Source organism: Triturus cristatus, chromosome 7 (assembly GCF_964204655.1).
Source record: "Triturus cristatus chromosome 7, aTriCri1.1, whole genome shotgun sequence".
Lineage (NCBI taxonomy): Eukaryota > Metazoa > Chordata > Amphibia > Caudata > Salamandridae > Triturus > Triturus cristatus.
Genome location: NC_140590.1, coordinates 853,055,575 through 853,075,361, shown reverse-complemented (window position 1 = coordinate 853,075,361; position 19,787 = coordinate 853,055,575). Strand labels below are relative to the sequence as shown.

At 43.7% G+C, this 19,787-nt stretch overlaps 1 protein-coding gene and 1 long non-coding RNA gene across 6 annotated transcripts in view; one reads left to right on the top strand and one right to left on the bottom strand.

Moving 5' to 3' along the window:
• LOC146810702 (uncharacterized) overlaps positions 1-10,096 on the top strand; it is a 199,915-nt gene extending 189,819 nt beyond the window's left edge. The window contains exon 3 of the long non-coding RNA XR_014966621.1: positions 9,311-10,096. This is a non-coding gene — a long non-coding RNA (uncharacterized LOC146810702). The remainder of the gene's footprint in view (positions 1-9,310) is intronic.
• The window catches only part of ARAP3 (ArfGAP with RhoGAP domain, ankyrin repeat and PH domain 3), a 530,251-nt gene that overhangs the window by 366,933 nt on the left and 143,531 nt on the right, over positions 1-19,787 (bottom strand). The window lies entirely within an intron of this gene.

Below are 19,787 nucleotides of genomic sequence, written 5' to 3'. Positions count from 1 at the left end.
GCACGCCCCTGCTCGCTCCCGCAAGGTGGATGCTGCCACAAGCACGAGTATACGCTTCCAAAAAGAGCAGAGCGACGGCTAAAGGTCCTCCTATGCAGCGCATATGTGCTGCTTAAGCGAGACCTAAAAACGATAGAGGTACACATGACAAATAATCACACTGATGCACGCATGGATGCACACATGCATGCACACACACATGCCCACGCACTCCTCGGAGTGAACCACAAATGGCCATTAGCACCTGTAGGTAGACACAAACATGCCTGCACAGTACACACACCCCATAGGCAGAAAGAACAGATACACAGCTTACGATGCTGCTCTGAAAGAATGTGCCATGTTTATTGCTGTGCAGCTGTGAGCGCCCTAGTAGAGTCCTAGGGGGAAATGGTGGCGGCCCAAAACAGCTTCCCGAGCCTTCTTCCATCTACTGCGCCTGGAAAGCACTCACTGTTTTCGGAAAATAAAGACAAACAAAACACTGCTCGCCCTTCAGTTTGATGAATTGAAGGGCTGAGGCATTTGTCATGCAGCGTGTAAGATAGACTTGGTTAGGGGCGGCAAACCACATGGGATGTTAACACAGGCGCAACTAGAGCCAAATTTCGGGGGGGGGGGGGGGGGGAAGGGAGGGCTAAGAGAAAAATTCGGGAGGGGGGCTAATTCTCCCAGCAATAGGCAAAGTGGAGATGCAGGGGCTCTAAGAAGAGGTGAAAAAACAACAAAGCCTCATTGACAAGCAAATAGTCTTTTAAAGACCTGTGAAGTACTTGGGTGCGGCTGTGTGTGTGCCCGGGACACTGTCTCAGCCTGGGCTTCTACACACGACAGAGGGGGAGGGAGCTGAAGCGCTTTGAGCCCAATGGGCATTGCGAGCCTGGATGTTTAAGCCTTCAAATCTAGCATGGATCGATAATCCTCCAGCGAACGAGATGCCCTCGAGCTAGACGCCACTTCCTATCCATTTCTCTCACCATCAAGAACCTAAGATGGCGGTCGAAGTGCATTGAAGCAAGAAGTGATTGAGAGATTTGGGATAGGTAGAGGTGACCTGGGAGGGGTCATAGGGGCAGGCAAGCCGTGTTGTGGGAGGGGGTTGCGGAGACAGGTGAAGGTGCCGAGCTGGGGCAGGAACAACATACTGCACGCAACGGAGCTCGAAGGGGATCGATGAAAGGACAAACAAGTAGACTAAGTAGCCTGACTTACGTGGAATGCAGATGCCACCCTGCGTGCCGCTGCTCTCTCCCGCGGGCAAAACACCGTGGGAGTGAACATTACAAAAGAGGTGGGACATGCACCCGCCTTTAGCCATTTGCGTGCTTCCATTATTGAAGCACACACGCAAAAGAAAACCCAATGCGTGGGGGGGGGAGTCAGACCCACACAGAGCAGTTACAAGAAGCTGTGCTAGGCTCGACCTAAAAATAATCAAACGAATCCTGAACAAGAGAAGTACAAAGTACACAGGAGAGAATGTAACTGAAGTCAAACTAGTCATATTCAAAATGCACTTTCTTTAAAAAATAAGTTACTGGTTCTGTGCATAATATTTTAAGGGTAGTGGGAACATGCTTCACAATTTTTCCTAGAATATGTTTTCTTAGAAAAATAGTCTTCAAAGGTGTTCCAATACAACATTTTACAATATTGGTATTTAGAAAATTGTGTTAGATCTTTCCTAACCTCGCAACTTCCAATCCGCACAAGACCATTCAGAAACTACAGCAACTTGGTCTTCTTTCACCCACTCATGGATATATATGCTGGAGCTTTTCTAAGCTAAGACCATGCACCCATTTCAAACATCACATCCCTTAATAAAAGTTGTCAGTTTGTTTGTGACGTCGTTCTGGACCAACCTAACAAATGTTTCACACCCTTAAGATATTGTTCAGGATAACCTAAAAAATGAGGCACGTTATTCTTCTGCAAAAAACACTTAAGTCGTCATTAGGATGGTGGGCGGATCGCCACCGCAGGTTCGGCGGTGGCGATCCACCACCATCCCAACTAGATTTACCCCCCGCCATATTATTATGGCAAGTGGTATCGCGGAGGACGCAAAGTCCGTCCGCCGCTTTTCCGCCGGTCGGCAATCGTTACGATTGCCAGCCGGGCGGTGCTGCGCTATAACATGGCGGTGCGTGCCTAGAAGGTACCGCCAGCCATATTATAATTGCGGGTTTCACAGGCCTTTCCATGGCGGATTCGCCGCCATGGAAAGGCTGGCGGGGAATGCTTTGGGGGCCTGCTGTGGGCCCGGGGGGGGGGGAACGGGCAGGGGGCTGCTTTATGGTACCCCCCTTCATTGCCATGCACAAGGTGGAAGACACCGCGCGGTGCCTGCCACAACATGCCTATTCGCTGCAATGTCAAAGATGCGGAATGCGACTGCCAGGGTGGCGGTCGCATTCTACTAATTGGCAGTGCGGGACCGCGGCTCCGCTGGCGACCGGTCCCAGCATCGCTAGGGAGGCGGGCAGACTTTCCTACTGGGCCCCTAAGTGTTGATTATGGAGTCATGAACATCTTCTGCCGTGTTTCCAACATGCCCTTCCTGGTGAAAGTCCTGGAAGGTTTCAGAGAGAACCAACGGAAACAGAGCATTGATGAAAATAATCTGCTCGATGATTCCAGTCAGGGTTAAGGCTGGGCTTACGCACTGAAACTGCCAGCTTTCAAAAACTAGAGTATTGCTCTTCACATACTAGACAATAGCGATTCCCACCTTTCCATCCTCATAGATTAGTGTGTGCCATTCGACTTTGATGGTCAGCCACCAAATTCACTTAAAAAATGTCAATGAAAGAATGGGAATAAAATATGTGTTCTTATACTGGCTCAGATCGCTCCTGAACAAATCATTTCAACACACTAAAATCTTTGACTCCCTATTAATTTCTACAACAAGAAGCACTAGACTATCAGAGGCTCAATTATTTTCACAACCCTGTTTAATTTATACAAGAAGCTCTTGGGCCTTTTTGTAAAACTCTCCTACCAGGTATATCCTGAAGACACTATGCTAGAGGACAATGCTCACCTGACAAACACCCTAGAAACAATTCAGTCCAGAATGAACGTTCCATCATCTCAAAGTAAACTCATCAAAAACACAATTCCCGCTCATTTTCCGACCCAAGAATCCTACTCCTGTACAAAGCAGGCTAAGGGCACTACATACATTAGGGAACAGCCCTTCCATGAGTGAAAGCACTGTATGCGAGCGTTTCGTATCGGAGAGGCATCTCAACCTCAATTCCCACCTCAATTCCTTAGCTAAAGGAGCTCAGTTTCAAATCAGACTGCTGAATGTAACCCTTTCTTCCTGAAGAAGAATTCAAACACACAGTCGAAGCACTAGTTTTATCAAAATTCAACTATGGGAATGCTCCCCGCCTTGGAATCCAGAAGATCCACCTTGCTCCCCTCAAACAGACTGCACACAGCAGTCAGAATCAATGCTGGATCACAAACTGCAGTGATACCGCCACAAGCATGATCTCACTAAGGCGGATTCCGCATGAGTCCAGGCATGAACTAAAATTAGCTTTTACCATACACAGTGAAACCCCTAATTACCCAGCCTACAAACTGGTCATCTCAAGGGCCAAGCAACAACTACAGAGTTCTGAAACCCTCATGCTTTGGTTCCCTATCTACAAATGGATAAGAACACTCGTGCAGTCCATTTCAGGATGTGCACACAAAATATGGACCCCTATCCCACCTACTACCAGACAATATCCATTGCACAAACTCTTCAAAAGACAGTTAATGAGTCTACACTTTCACCAGAGCTTCAACACTTGAATGGTTTCTCAGTATCTGCTTAGAATTAAGGCTTCCTATTTTCTGTTTTTACTGAATTTTACAGATACATACCAGGGGCAGCGGGCAACCTTTTAAAAGCGGTGGTGCAAGCGAGGTGCCCCACTGCTTCCCAAAGAAACAACGAAAACACCCCCTCCCTCCAAAAGCCAAAATAAAACACCCCTCCCTCCGAAAGCCCATATTAAAACAACTACACTAACATTTAAAATAAATTAAATAAATGGTACTTACCCCCTGCTGCACTGCATCCTCAGTGTTCTGAATATGCAGTCTGCTGTGGAGCTCCCCTAACCAATCCAGACACTGCACTCATGCTATTAGGCAGCATGAGAGAAACACCAAGATTGGATGGAGCGGGTTGGCCAGATGCTCCTTCATGCCCTGGAGGTCTGTGCTTGCTCTCCACCCACCCGTTTTAGACAGCTTGGAGTGGAAAACTTCAAAGTGCGCATGTCAGGCTGGCCGTCTCAAGAAAGCCAGTCAAACTGACATGCGCACTTTGGAGTGTCCGGCCAGCCACTGCTCAAGTTCTCCATGCTGCCAATCCACAGCAGAGGACACGTCCTGCATATCTCTCGGCTTGGGGGCACTGCGGCGCGCACATTGATAAAAAACAAAAAGTCATTGAAATAATTTCATTGACATTTTTATGTTTCTACGTGCTGCTCGCTGCGGGCGGGGGTTTGATGCTCCCATGCCCTTGTGGGGAAACCGCCGCTGAGACATACAGACATGAAACAGTGTTTCCTGTCTGTGTTTATTTTTAAAAGGTGGAGAAATATAGAAAAATTGGCTTCTTTTGATTAATTTACTATTGCTGTCATTCAAGAAATCCATGTCAATAGCTGTGCAGACTAACAGTGAAGAGACTTATAAAAAGATATGAGATTTCCTTAAACAAATACATATCTCAACATATTTTTGTGCTATAATGCTATTTTTTCAAGTGGGTGTAATCTTTTATTATATTTGGCTGCATAATACGTTAAAACCCAACAAGCAGAAAAGTATAAGTGCACATTTATTGGGTAAATATATGTGGAAGTATACAAATTACAACTTCATTTATTCACAAAACTAAATATGGATAAATACAGATGGAAATGTTAAAAAAAAATAAAACATGAAACCCGGAGCCCTACTAATAAGTTATAAGTAGGGCTCCCTGTTTCATGGTATTTATTTCTTTAAACTCCCTGTTTTTTGTTTTTACTGATTTTTACAGATAAATACAGACAGAAAACATTTATTTTCTTGTCTGTATTTATTTTTAAATGTGGATAAAAAAGGAAATTGGGTTGGTTTTGAGGAATTCTAAATACTGTCTGCCATGACTGGTGGAGAGGTGTGGCTCACGGGTTAGAGGTGGCAGATCCGTAAGCAGAGAATCGGCCAGGGACCAGGGTTCAATTCCTGACGCGGCAGGGTCGTGGACCAGGGTCAAAACGGACTCGATAATTCTCGCCTCGGTACCTACTCTAACCAGGAACACACTCGGCAACTCTGGGCATTAAGCTTGCCTCATCTCTACAACGGCCCCCCACAGACGCAGGGGATGCCTGGTTTCACCTTGGAGATACCCAGAAAGGGACCATCTCACAGGGATAGCCAGGACGGGTTCCCCAGTGGTCTATAGCGCCGGGACACTTCCGAGTATCTGTGCGCTGTATAAATGAAAATAACATGACTACCAGGCCAATAGCTGTGTGGATTGATAGCTAAGAGGGCCGAAAAAGTAAGGAATTTTAGGAAAGAGGCTTTAACAACAATAGATATGCACAAGGTTGATACTGAAATTTACATATTTTCTTATAACTGCATTGATTTATCTCCTGCGGATGTTTACAGTATTGAAACCTAGTAGGCATTCAAGCATGAGTGCATATTTACCAGTTAAATTAATGTGGAAATATATTAATTTCAGGTTAATTTTTCCACAAAAATCCAAATAAATATGGATAAATACAGATAAAATTAGCAAAAAATAAATATGGATAAAACAGATGGAAATGTCAAAAAAATAAATACTATAAAACCGGGAGCCCTACTTATAATAAAGATGACTTCCTGACTGCATGTATTCCACTAATTCCTCCTCCCCTTCTTCTTCATTCATGGGGTTGGTTCAGGCCTTCATTCAACTAAGGACACCGTCCTATTTTAGTTCCTCTGGAGAATACATTTTGTAATTTGAACTTTAGTCCTTTTGTACCCCCTTCTTTCGCCGCTCCGTAAACACATTCTAATACTCATGTATATAGATTTTCTACCGTTTCCAAATATATTCCATTGTCCTTTGCTGTGTGGCTTCCTGTAAATTAGGGAAACTTTACCCCTTGTTTCATTTTTAGGTCTCGCCTAGCGTTGCAGTGCATGCGCTGCTCGCTCGGCGAGACATGTAGTGAGAGAGTAGATTTGAGAAGGTGACTTGAAGCCGCGCCCCTCATTTTCATTGGCTGGCGTCACCATTTATGCTAAACGGTGGACTGCCATTGGAAATGAGGTTTCTTTGTTGCCGCCTTTTCGTCCGGCCGATCTGGACAGGGTTGTCTGCTTTGCAGCTGTTGCGAAGCAAATTCTTATCTTTGTCGGGCCATCTGGTAATAATTGTCCACGCGCTTCTGTAGTAGAAAATATCACCGGTAACCACTTCGTACTATTCTTGCTTGTAACTGAAAGCTCAGATGTAAGCTCTGTATTTTTATAATTTATGATTCTGCACTGTTTTGTCTCAATAATTTTTGTAGTCCTCTAAAGTTTGTTTCCTAATGGCGTACGTATTTTGTGTGTGCCTCTGGGACAGCGCAAAGCATTTCATTTGATCTTGTCTTAGCGTGGCACTGGCATAGTCGGGGCGCATTCCTGCGACCCCGCATATTGCGGACAGTGGTTGAGCACTCTGCCTGGGTGGGGTGGGGGGGAGGGGGAGGCGGTAAGTGGTGAAACAGACGCCAATTTGCTGCGGTAACTTCCTGACCTCAGGCTAATCTAATACCACGAATTTCACGCATACGTGCCAGTAGAACCGATTTTTAAAGCTAAAAACTGCTTTATTTTAGTTATCTACCAGCTAATATTGGCATTGCTTCAACAGAAGTCAATGGGGTAAATAAATACTTTCTCCTGAGTGTTGATTTTTTTTCTTTTGTTTTCCGACTAAAATGTTGGCATGCATGTTGACTCATATCCATATGCCTGTTCCACTTGTATGATTTGGGGAGAGTATGCCAATTCTTCAGTGGGGCAATCTGTGCCCCAGCCCCATGCCTGCTGAGCTGGCAGAGGACGGGGTCGTCGGTCACTGGGCCCCCTCCCGCGGATAGCAAACGAGGGTTCACAAACTCACTTTAAAATGTAACGGAGCCCTTAACCTTTAGTGGCAACGCTCCTAAAACTAAGTGAGTACTGCCTCTCTGAATTCTTTTCGGTTTTTAAATTGATCCAGGTTTAAAGCTTAGTAAGGTTCATTCCACGATTAACTACTCGCCCTGGTGTTTTAAATCTTTTGCATTATTACATGCTTTGAAAAAAGGGCAAACGATTCAAGTTGTGAATGCTACGTCGCGCCGTGTCTGCTTCAATTTCTGCAATACTGAATTTCAACTACGGTCTACATGATTGGTCGGCAGAAAAGGGATTATATGCAATGAGAACACCCTTTCAGTTTTTACTTTAGTGAAGTTATCCATTTGCATGTAATTGATCCTTTGACATTGAACCTTGGTTACCTTCAAGGCGCAAAGCCCCTCATTTTGCAGAACAAAATCTGTTTGGTATTTAATCACTGGATAAGCACATATTTGCAGTTCCTTTATTGGACCAGATGGCAATTTCCGAAGGTAAATGGGCCCTTGTGGAATGTACTATGGCAGTATTCTTGGAAGCCCTTTATTCACAAACCCTCCTCACTTGACCTCCATCTCGACTTAGACCAGGCACAACTGTCGAGTTGGTGTTAAATTATGTTGGTGCATAGGAATATGTTACCTTAAGTTATATTTCGTTCGTTTGAGTGTAGTTTTTAGCTCTAATCCATGGTTACTCGCAGGCTTTCTCCCGGGGGCCAAAATGTATAATGTTAGGTCACAGTGCCACAGAGTTTTGGCAGAGGGGGACGAAAGATAAGCAAAGCATGTACATTCTGTGCACAGCAAGTTGTGGATTTATTTTGAGGGTTTCATTCCTTACTGTCCTCTAGAGTGAGATACTTCTATGTAGAAGTCCTAGATGTGACTATACTGTTATACTGAATCAGAGCTGCTGTCCTTCTGCAACACCTTTACCAAAACATATTGGTTGGTAAATCTGTATTTGAAGTCTAGGCATGTCACCTGTCTCTGATGGAGTAGTTCCTTAGTAATTAAAGTCTCACCATAGGAACCACTAAACCCCCAGTTGTGTAATGAGCAAGACCTAAACTAAAAAAACATAAGTCAAGCTTTTTAATTAATCTCTGTCTTCCCTTGTGGCACCCCGTGTGCTCTTGGGTAATCACTTTCTAAACACATTGATATGTCTGTCGTATTTATGAATCTTAAAACAAGGAGTCCTGCACTGTTTGTACTCCCACTTAACTAAATTGATAGTAAATCTTTCTTAAGCACCCTAAATTGTTATTGTGATAAAGGTGGGTGAGCAACTGAAGGCTTTAACTAAGCTAGAGCCAAATGGTTGACTCTGGCTCAGCTTAAAGGGCTTAGATCATTGGGCCAAATACTAGCCAAACAAAGCATTAGCTTTCTTGTAAAACAAAATTGAAAGAGATACCCATCAAGTGGTTGAATTGCACAATGTGACATCTGGGATTAATCCTGATTTCACCCACTCGGCAGTCACCTATCCAGCCGGTCCTCTGACATTGTTTTCCTCGTTTCCCCCTTTGTGTTTCCTTCCCTCTTCCTCCCTCATTGATTCTTTGATTTAATTAATGTAACTATGTAACCTATAACTCGCTGATCCTCATGTAACGCGCTTCGATACCTCCGGGTCTAGCCAGCGCTATATAAAACTTTTCAAATTACATGCAAAATCGGCTTAGTTGTTTCTATGTCAGTGGAAAACCGAGTCCAGATGTGCAGCACACAGCGGTAACAGCCTCGAGGTTACAGGCTTTTGTGTTGTCTTTTAAGTTCATTTACTCTTGCCTATGGAGCGAAGTTCTCGCGCTAAAATCAAACATTGTGGTCATTGCGTCCTTACATTTACTAAAACATTATCAGCCTTTATGTATAGTTCGTTTTCTGTTCTTAAGTTTTATAAAAACATAGAAAACAGCTTTTTTCAGTGGCTAAAATGATTCTTTTAGTTTGCGTGTCAATGTCACCTTAACAAGTGCAAGTTTTCCTTTAGGATCTCTGGTGAGAAATAATATATTTTATAACGACGCATCTTACTATTTTTCTTGTGATATGTTTGCATTTTAAAAGCACTGTTTTGATTCTCCCACTGAAAGCACTTTTTTATTTCAAAGTACCGAAGATGATCTCTCCAGGCCGAAAATGCAGCAACACTCTGTTACTATGAAATTGCAGACTTGAGGGAAAGCACGATGCCTTTAAAGCGGAAAAATCAAGAAAACAAAACGCGAATACAAGCCAGCTGAGGATCAATTCCACGTTAATTCCATCAAAGCCAATGTGACAAAGCTTGCTGTCCTGAAAGGCGAGCAAGGAAAACGCTGTCCCAATAGAGCGCTCCAGTCAAAATCCGTGGGACACTTTAAAAAAAAAATACTTACAACTTTCTTTTTATATACTTATATAACTCACATTTTCAAGAAGTAGACTGTTATGTCTGGAGCGGAGCCAGGCTTCAGCCAGGTTTGAACGGGGTCATTCAGACCCAAAGCTTCAATGTGCCTGTGACTCAGTGTGCCTGTGTGTGTGATCACGTGCGTCGGTGCACCCGTGTGCCTCTATGTATTAGTGTGTCTGTCTCACGGGGTGCGTGTGTTTCTCAGCGTGTTTATAGTGCGGTTTCTATGTATGTCTGTATGCAGGGGTCAACAAGGGGGTAAAAGACATTGTCATTTACAATGCAATTACTTGATTAATGCTTCACGAAGGGAAGAAAAAAACAATTCAATTTTCAATGCCAATAGCTCAAAACAATGTCATTGCGAGACCTAGTGTATTGTAAATGCTTGTTTGTTACTGTTTTCTAATCTAAAGAGCTCTGTCACTCTAAAAGGTCTAGTCTGTGCTATACAGAACTATAAATAAATAACATGTATAATTTGATAAAACACTGAATATCATGATATGCTGTTTTCTGTGGAGCCATTGCTAGACTAAAACACTGGAAATCTCATATTTTAGCAACGAGTGTTCTCCATCGAAATTATTAAATGCATCACATGCTTTTTTTTGCCCAAAGTGAGCAAATATGAAGGTATTAGGCTGAACAGCAAAAAAATGCGAAAGAGGGCGTGGCGGTCGTTAACATTGGCTGCTACCTAGAAATAGTATAAAAAGTCCCATCGGTTTGAGTCCTACCAACGGAAAACTGACTTCTCGACTGCGGAGTGAGGCGAGACCAGTATTATAATGTATATGGCCTACCCCATGGAACGAAATTGTGTGATCCTGAGCATTTCTAGTTTTTCCTCTTTACTTACCCACCAAGTTGGGAGTGTTCAGAACAGACATATCCACGCTTCATTATAAAACGGCACATAAAGAGCGAACACATCATACATTAATGTCCGAGGACTCGCAAATTAATTTTAAATGCTGCTGACATCCACAGCTCCTCGTAAAATGACGCTGGCTTCAGCCTTCGGGCATGATGAAACCTCGTAGTAAAAGATCTAGGTTTATTCCTATGATTACTGTTGAATATAATCAGACTTTTTTCAAACGATTACTTTCTTTCCATAAGAAATATTGAGATAAAGGCGCATTATGAACTTTAAGCTTATTAATTACGTAGTACATGTTCAAGTATTTAACTAAAGTGTTCAAACAAGCCCACTAGATTTAAAATGATTGAATCGTGGCAGTACATCACGGAAGAACTATTATGTTACTTTTTACACTAAACTCCATCTAGGTGAGGGCACTGGCAACCACATTAGGCCACTTCACACAGCATTTCTCAATCCTGCCACTGGATGGCACTGCATACTTAAGAATGAATAAACCTAGAGCGCCTCATAATACACAGATTTGAAAGGATTTTTTTACTTTTTATTTTCAGGAAGTTGTATGCATCTAGATCAGCTTTTCCCAAACTGTGGGTCGAGGGTCGATTTTTGGTGACTCGCGAAAGTCCTTGTCTATATGTGCGTAATATTTAGAATGATTAGCCCTGTTTGTGCATCACTGTCAAGGTGCTGAACAATATCCCCAAGTCCAGTTTTAAAAAACAAACCCTTACAAGCGTTCCCAAACCAGACTCTGGGTGAATCTTTCAGTGTTTGTTGAACTTGTGTTTTTTACTTTACAAAAACAAAGCCATTACAACAGAGAATTACAACAGAGAATGTGCTCCATATCACTTGTGTATGACAAATACAGCGAGAAACATGGATGTGGCATAACGGTCAGCGCTGCTGACTTTTAAGGATAGATCAATATCTTGGCCAAATGGTCATGGGCATGGTCAAGGTTGTGACGTTTACAAACATTTGTTACCTTAAAAAAAACATTGCACCCTCCTCATGCCCATTAAAGCTAAGTGGGTCACGAAAGTTTGTCATTTTAAAAACTGAGCCGTGGTTCTAAAAGTTGTGGGAAGCAATTTAGAAAGCACTGGCAAAACCAATAGGCACAATTGCAAGCAATGTGATCACATTAAAGCCTACTAAGAAATTAAAGGTGGACTTCATTCAATTTCTCAAATCAGTCCCTCATGTTATTCAGTCAGAACACTAGAATGGAGCAGGAAGGTAACAACAAAATAGCCAACAGCGTTAGGTGAGAGATGAATAATGTACTAGGCTGAGCCAAGACATGACTGACAAAGTCTCAAGTCAGTTTCTGAAAAATGCTATTAACTCAGACCTAGTAATGGTACATGGGTCCAGAGATTGGACGGAAGTAAAATCACAAACAGCACTCCAACATCTTAACAAAAAAAGTGTCCCTGTCACTGGAGAGCACTGGATTAAACAAGCATTTGCAATGCAATCAGTCTCGCCTTTGAGACCTTATATGTGTTTAGCTATGCAGCACATTAGCCTGGGTGCTGAAACATGTACTGTCTTTAAATGCAGGGAAGGTAAGCACCAAACTGCACTACACGCCAGGTATGGGAATACATGGAGAGAAATACTGCTTATGAGCTGGAAATGGGATTGTCCAAAGCTCTGTTTTTAATATAAAATCAGGGCCTTCGGTGGCCATGTCACTGAAAATACAAGATTTGAAGAAAAAAAATTATTGTCTATGGGTGCTCATGGAAGACAAGTATCTATGGCCTGGAATCTAGGGAATGCTAAACGGATTCTGGTATTTTACTGACCTCCGCTGGTTGTTTTCTTTCAAAGAAAGTTAAATTGAGGCACTTGGCAGAAAAATTAAAAAATAAAATCCCTTAGCAGAAAGCAATTCTGGTATTTTACTTACCTCTACTGGTCGTTTTCTATCAAGACAGTTAAACAGAGGCAGTTGAACAGAAATAAAAGTCACTAGAAAAAGCGGAAGCAGACAAGTCCTGGGGCTGATCTCCAGCGCCCACAAAGTTCGTACAAGCTGACAAGTCCTGGGGATGATCTCAAGAGCCCACAAAGTACATTCAACAGATCTTCCAGACAGAGCAAGTGCTGTCTAGGCTCGACCTAGAAACAATGCTATCTGTAGACCACATCATGGGAGATACACTGCGTTTTTGTTTTATTTAATATGGCGGTGTTAGTATACACTACAACCCTTTTGCCTCCTATCAGAACCCCTTTCCGAGAACCATGGGCCATGCAGGGATTACAGGGGCCCAGTGGTGGCTCCTCCACAATGGCGGAGGAGTGTCGCCCCACTGCCTAGCGCAAAGCCAGCAAACGAAAAATAAAACGATGCTCTAGCATCATTTTATTTTTCGTTTGCCAGCTTGTGCATGGAGGGGCGGGGCATGGTGGGTGGAGGAGGTGTGCTTTTGCACTCCCTAAGTGCTCATGTGTGTTTGGCCAGCCGTCTCAGGCTGACCAAAACACACATGCGCACTTAGGTTTGCCCGGCTGCTTAACTCAGCCAGGCTGGAGAAATCCCCACAGACTCCCTGGTCTGAGCAGGGCGTCTTTTCTGCCCACTCAGCAGAGGGATTGGCTTGGAGTCTGTCCCAGGGGCTGCTGGGACCCAGGAAGTGGCCAGCAAGAGCGACGCAAGAGGCAGTCGGCAGCGTCAGGTACGTTTTTAAAATTATTATTTACCCATACCGTGTAACCCATCGCCCCCCCTGGTGCTCACTCTCCTGCCGCCCTCACCCTACCACCCTTTGTTAGTGGCGGTCGCCACTGCTGGGCCCAACAGTGGTGGTTGAAGCCTTTTATTCCAGCACCTGGGCCAAGTACCCCTTCTGCACTGGGCTCTCAGTGGTAGCTGTGGACAAGCAGTTAAAGGCTCCCTCTGGGGAAGTATAGATGTAGGTAAGTGAACACGACTCATAAATCAAAGTGCAAAGTGTACGAACAATAAATCAAAGTCCAGTCTAACACTTACTTTTATAAGAAAAAGAAGTATTCTGTTTCTAACTCCTGATGGCCAAATCCAGGGAATGGTCCCTAATACGCTATACTCAACCAAGAGACTCCCCTTTGATTCTTGAGGAATTAGTCAAAAGGGTCTATGGTTTTGCAACACCATTAGCAGTATGACCCCATGATCCGTATTACCTATGGCACAAATCAGCTTTAGGGATCCACACAACTGTATATATTTGGGCACTCAGGGCAAAGTACGTCTCTTACCATGCAGAGGACGTTTCCATCACAACACTTAATACATCTACAACAAAAGATTTCTAGGTGCTACAGCCAATTCACAGGCACAGAATCCAGGAAATATACATGAAGGGAGAGAAATGCCTTCCATTGTTGACTAAAAGGGTGCAAAAATGTGAAATGCTAATTTTGAGTCCTATTGCTTCCATAAAGGATTTCCACTTACTGCCAAACAAGGGCTACAGACTCACTGGAAAATATACAATGGGAAAGAAATATTATTAGTCTATTTAGTCATGCATTGTTTCATTCTAGTAAATTAGCAAATTCTCAACTTAATGGAAGAATGTTGTAGGTTGCATATCCCCAGTGTGGGGTCCCATCTGAGTGGAATTAGCTGAGTGCCCTGTTTTTTGCGTGCCCTCTTCTTACGTGCCAAACTTACAATGCAGGTTTTCTCAAATCTTTTTGCTTTCTGGAGAGAGATCCTTAGCTCTCAGTATCTGTTTGTACCACTCAAGTGCACTGCTCCAATACAGGCCAAACCGTAGCATTCATGTCTCCAGCACCTGAGCAACATGGGTTTCCCTCTTTATAAAATGATGGCTGTCGCCTCTCAAAGGGAGCATAGCTCTATACACTCAATTAAATAAATATGCTTGACGATCAAGAGGGTGATATTTACAAATACATTAATTTCAGTAACAAAAAAATTATTCACAACGCTATAGGGCACGTTTTGCTTCCACCCCTGTTTAGCACCTTTGAGTAAAAGCTTGGCACAAAGAAGGTGGATTCTTTCCTCTGTGAGATAATGGCGGCGTGGGCTGTGCTAGAGATGAGACTGTCGGGCTATTACTTGCTTAGCTAACCATTCTGAGAGGTGTCTTTTGGGGTCTCATCTTGACAGCACATGTGCTGTCTATTTTAGACATGTTTGCAGTTAGTGGGCTATAACTTACCATTTGTTCACTTCCACCCCACTCTCATATTCTGCGTTTCCATTTATCATGAGATGCATGCGTCATGCTCTTCCTAGAGCATGGACCAAGTACTTGTGTCCATTCACTGCTCCTGATTTGGAGCTACTTTTTAAATTGTGTTACGCAGTACGTGTTTTTTCAATCGCTCCTTTTCCTTCCCACCCACTTTATTTCTATCTCAGTTCCCTGTCCCCATCTGTTCTTTCTTTACCTCCCCTGACGCCTTTTGTGTCTAAGCACTGCATACATACTTGTGCCTTAAATTCCATTCCTATTATTTTTCCAATAACAAGCAAATGCCACTGACTCTGTATTCCATGCTGCTCCCCAACCCTCCTTCTCAATCGTTGTTGTTGTTTCCCCTTAGCATTTGGGGGATCAGCAAGCAAGAGAAGCTACATGGTTTGCAGGCAGAACGAGGAAATACGGCAAACTAACAAAGAGTACAGTATGTAAAGCCCTAATCTGAAACGATTTTAAAATGAGTGATTTTGAAAACGAGGGCCCCTACCTATGCATTCGGTGCTGTCTACTGACAACTTTCAAACATATCGCTGGTGTGGCTATTAAAAAAGAGGTTGCAATGTACACCGACAATTATAGCCCATTGCATTAGGGGCATGCAAATGAACCCTGGAACAGCTTCCTCGACATGGCAGGTATGGCCTAGTAACAAATGAAGCTGATATGCAGTGAAACATCATTTTTCAATATTGCAGGTGTTCAGTGGAGCAACACTACACAAAAGAAATACGTGTTATTAACAAAATGCCCACATTTAACACAGCTGCACAGCATTTGAAACTGGATAGTTGGGTTTTTCAGAAACTCTTTTTCACTTTTCAAACAAATTAGCTGCACAGCTATTGATAGTAGAGGAATGTGCACTTCAATGCAGTAATGGTCCCTCTACCTCACGGTGCTGCAGTCCCATCCTCTTCATCGCACTCCTGCTCCTCCTTCTTCAAGGCACTGCTTTTCCCCTTTCCTACATGTGCCACTGCTCTTTTTCATCGCACACCACCCCACTCCAGTCTACCCTACTCCACCCCACTCCCATCTGCCCCAATCTACCCTATTCAGATCTACCCCACTCCAATCTACCCCACGCAATCCACCCAATCTACCAAACTTCAATCTACCCTACTCCACCCCACTTTAACCTATCCCATCTGCCCTACTCCAATCGACCCATTTAGCCCACTGAACTCTACCCCATCCTCCCCACTCAATCCACCCATTCTACCCCACTCCAATCTACCCTAATCAATGCAACTTTAAACTGCCCCAATCTACCCTACTCCATTCCATTTACCCCAATCTACCCCACTTCAATCTACCACACTAAAATACACACCACTTCAATCTACATCACTCCAATTAAATCCAATCTACCCCATACCAATTTACTTCAATCTACCCCACTTCAGCTGGTCCAGTCTCCTGAAACGTCTACACTCCAATCTAACCAATTTGCTTCAATCTACCCTACATGAATCAACCCAATCCCCACCCAACCTACCCCATTCCAATGATACCCTACCTTAATCTACCCCACTTTAATCTACTATAATCTAACCTACTCCAGTACACCCCACTCCAATTTACCCTAATCCAGTCTACCCCAACCTACCCGCCCCAACCTACCCTAATCTACCCCACCCAATATACATTCCAGTTTACCCCAATCTACCCCACTCAAATCCATGAGCCTTCAATCTATCCCACTCCAACTAGTACAGTGTACCCAAACTACCGCACCCAACCCCACTCCAATCCAATCTACCCCAATCTGCCCCATTCCAGTCAACCCAATTCATCCACCCCACTCCAATCTACCCCACTCCAAGCTACCCCTCCCAATTTACCCCGGTCTACCTCACCCAACCTACCCCACTGTAATCTACCTTACCCAATACAACCAGCTACAGTTTGCCATACTCTACTACACTCCAATCTACCCTACTCCAATCTACCCTACTTCAATCTACCCCACCCAAATCTACCCCACCCAAATCCACCCCACACCAATCCCCCCACACCAATCCCCCCACACCAATACACCCCACTCCAATGTACCCCCTTCTACCACACTGCAATCTACCCCATTCAAATGTACCCCAATCTACTCCACTCCATTATACCAACCCAATTCTATCTCACTCCAATATACCCCACCCCAATCTATCTCAATCTAATCCGTCTGTTCATGCTGAACAGCAGCCACACTGGTGTACAACATGGCTGAAACAATTTGCCATAGGTGAGACCTATTGGCTTACCCAGTGCTTGTTTTGTCTTAAGCAAACCCTCGCAGGCACTTGGTTTATTAGCGTTCCTACTTCCGGTGGATCATGTAGGACTTTGCTACCCCACCTCGAGAAGCACAATCCTCTTAACCTCTTAAAGGGCCCCCACGGGCTCTCCTCACTGAGGAAGGGAACCCGACCCCTATCCTCGTTCTGGGAGAAATCAACTACTGCAGTCCCCAAGAAGGTAGAAACAGCCATGACGTTACAGAGACAGAAAGGTAGACATACCAAAATAGTCAAAAGTAATCCTGCTCGAAAAAAATACAGAGAATGCAGAAGAGGGAGGGGAGAAACGTTTAAACAACGAAGGGCCCTGTTCTGCTGCAAGCATGCGCTCGGTGCCAATTGCAGAAATAATAACATACGCACAGCATTACCCACTGCACTTAGGGTATGTCACGGGAAACCTTTCAGACAGTGTTGAAAATAGCCATAAAGTATATGAGCTCTTTAGAGCAAGCAGAGTTTACATTTTACTCCACACTTGGCAAATTTCGAGGCCCCTATTACATACATTTGCAACAGTGCACAGCAATTTTTATCTGACATTTACACAGAGTGGAAATTGCAAAAGCAACAGTGTAGAGAGTGCAAAAATGAAATTTGCCTCAACCGAACAAAGTCAAAAAACTGAATTAGCCTTCTTGTGTAATGGACAGTATCTGTACATACTTTTGAACTGGTCAGTTTACCCAAATTGTACTGAAAAGTTGCCATGCGCTGGTGCAAATTCACGTAATTTAGAGGTCGGCCAAACGCGGCAAGCTTGGCAGTGAGGAAGAAGCAGATGTTCAATTTTAACCGTGTGAATAGTTCACCACTTTACCACCGTCACAATATGTATGTACCCACAAACACCTGCAGCTGACAGGAGGGTGGAAAAGCACTCACATCGGAACCTGGCTTCCCATTCGAGATGTTGCCTGATAAAAGCTGTGGGAAGAAGTTCAAAACTAAACCAGCAGCCTAGGGAGTGGAGAAGGGCTTTGTCAAATGCGCAAGCGATGGGCCAAGCATTGGCCCGGACACTGAAGTGCACTCCTTTTCAGGTGGCTGCGCACATGTTGTCAAGTAAACTGATATCACTCACACTGAAGAACAGCCACTGGAAGAAGTGGGCTGATCCACTGCCCCTGCTGTCTGCTGTGGTTGACTGAAGACAAATGTGAATGACACTTGAATAGACCAATGGATGAAGAGGGTTGTCCAAAGGCCCTGTATGTAGGTGTATATGTATCGATTTTTGGAAAACTCGAGGATGGAGAAGCAACTAAAGCAGCCTACAGGTCAGATCTAAATATCCAAGAAGAATAGGGAAGAACACAAACATAACATCCACACCTTGCGTACCACTGGTTCATATGATAGTCTTAGATATTATAATACAATCGGGTACAACCTCACCTTATATTGAACCACAACTATTCAACTTGCATGGCTGAGAATCCAGTCTTATTATGTGCAAATGGAGAGCACCCCAATTCCAATGCAAAGCTTCATGAGACAGTCCAATCCGCATGGGCCCTCTATATATAACAATGATTAGCCAAGATGCAACAACATGTTTTGTAGATACAACTCAAGCAGCAATGCACACTCCCTTACACCAACATACTATGTACAGCCAATGGAGTACAAGCTTCCCTGGCACAAACAGAACAGGCTCGACCTGCCACGGGTAAACCAAGCATCTCTCAGGCAAACTGAATCATCTCAGCACAAGAAGCTATAGCGCCAACCCCCTCTTGCAAGCAAAACAGCAGACTGAGAGCAGCAGTGCATGCTTCCTTGTAATTTCTCACACAAGTAATCTGCCCCAACCCTCATTCTACACACCTCCTGAGGGTAAAATGGTTGTTGAGGTTAAATGTGCATCGAAAAGGAAACAAAGATGTCCTTTCAGAAGTGGATCCTTGACCGCGTAAGTCAGGCCTCGCAGTGAATTTACAAAGAGCAACAGACAATCTAATGAAATGTTCATGGGTTCCGTGAGTGATGAACACAGAGGAAATACAGAGTTAAGTACATCCATATATCACCATATCAAAATGCAGATCTTCCCTCTCACCTTGCCGTGGAGATTAATAAAAATAGAACAAGACTGACATTTTAAGTTTTAATTTGCACTAATCAATACAAAATAGAAATTTACAATGATAACATTCAACAAGCGGAATGATCGCTGTGAAGAAAACCATTCAGATGCGCGAGACAGCGCTTAAAAAGACACAGGTATGCCAGTATCCTCTGCTCAACGCCTGTCAAGGCCTACTGGCCCACTGATGTGTCTAGAAAGCATCTTAGAGGATGTTTTTGAAATCGCAAGAAGGAGTTTGTACTGTTAACTTGAAAGGCACAACATTTTGGTGAAACATCATAACATAGAAGTTGAAATCGAAAATAAGTAGAATAGACATGATGCACCACGCTCTCCTGAAAGACATCTCAAATGTTCATGTAGAGTGTTTGAGACTTCCAGGCCTACTTTAAGAACAATACTGGTGAGTTCATACACTCTGCTCTTCAGGCCACACTCAGCTTCTGTAAAATCTGAGACCTTTGCCAATGTCAAACCTTGCTGGGGTTCTTGGTGTTTGAACAAACATTAACATGCACTAATTTGATCAGTCGATATCAGGCAGAAGGAATTTTGTCTAAAGAAATCTGCTCGAAAAGATCAGACAGCTGGCAAAGTGGAACATCCTTAACATCGCGGCTAGTACACCGCGATGCAGTTGCATCGCAATCGTTACAACGACTGCATGTTACCACGCCATG